The 1212-nt window shown below is 46.8% G+C and overlaps 1 non-coding gene across 1 annotated transcript; it reads right to left on the bottom strand.

Annotated features, from left to right (window-relative positions):
- Nucleotides 1-210: 210 nt before the first annotated feature.
- On the bottom strand, nt 211-285 carry Trnas-cga. Its single transcript has one exon. It is a non-coding gene; the product is annotated as a tRNA-Ser (tRNA).
- Between the last annotated feature and the right edge of the window lie 927 nt (nt 286-1212).

Raw genomic sequence — 1212 nt, forward strand, 5'->3', positions numbered from 1 at the left:
GACGACGCCCTTCCAGCTCCAGAGGAGCACTACAACCATAACCTCCAGCAGGCCCCATCAGAGCCAACACTGTCTAAAGCAGCGGTCTACAGTCGAGAACGGCCTTCCCACTGGACATAGGCGACGTCACCGGAGATGGACTAAAATACGTGGCAGGCCACTAAAATCCAACCACAGTATCGATGAAACTTCATGGCGGATTAAAACTGTGTGCCGGACCGAGACTCGAACTCGGGACCTTTGCCTTTCGCGGGCAAGTGCTCTACCAACTGAGCTATCCAAGCACGACTCACGCCCCGTCCTTACAGCTTTAATTCCGCCAGTACCTCGTCTACTACCTTCCAAACCTTACAGAAGCTCTCCTGGAAACAGTATCGATATTACATATTGTGTGTATACAGCACAATAGTTTTATTTATTCTCGTGTCAGACCTAACTGCCTCTGTCCGAACAGGCTTCGAATGACCCAACGGTACCGACCGTGTGATGCTCAGATGCGGATATGGGATTTGGAGGGACTTGTCAGCACACGGCATTTCCGGTCATTTTGTTTCCATGACCGGAGCCGCTGCTTCTCAGTCAAGCAGCTCCTCAACTGGCGTCACAAGGGCTGAGTGCACACCGCTTGCCAACAGCGCATGGCAGATGAGCACGGTCGCCCATCCAAGTGCTAGCCAAGCCCGACAGCACTTAACTTCGGTGATCTGAGGAGAACACGTATAGCCACTCCGGCAAGGCCCTTGGCGCACTATACCAGTAAGGAAATAGATAAATAAAAGAACTCTCTATTGGAGCAGCTTACCTCTCAAAATTTTAGAGGTGGTAAAGGCAAATAATTAAGTTCAAAGCTGATTTTCATAAATTCCATCTCATACTTCATTGGTGAAATGCCTGGGCTAACAGGAAAGGACGGATTAGGTTGTGGAAAGGGGCCAAAATGAGTTGCTGTCAGTTGCACTCAACATACAAACTTTATTTATCAACACAATATTACAACAAGGATGCAAAACACTGAAAACTTTAATCGACCTCCTTTGATTAACTTCAGATCGGCTGTATGAAATATTCAAAATTCATGACACAAGGCCTAAGCAATAAATTGAAATACAAGGTTCTTCTGGAGGTTTCACCCAAAAATATTTTCTAAATCTGCAATCTGAACAGGCTGAAGGCCTTAGCAATTTAATGGAACCTGGCTGGAGGCTGCATATT

This window comes from Schistocerca piceifrons, chromosome 10 (assembly GCF_021461385.2).
Source record: "Schistocerca piceifrons isolate TAMUIC-IGC-003096 chromosome 10, iqSchPice1.1, whole genome shotgun sequence".
Taxonomy (NCBI): Eukaryota; Metazoa; Arthropoda; class Insecta; order Orthoptera; family Acrididae; genus Schistocerca; species Schistocerca piceifrons.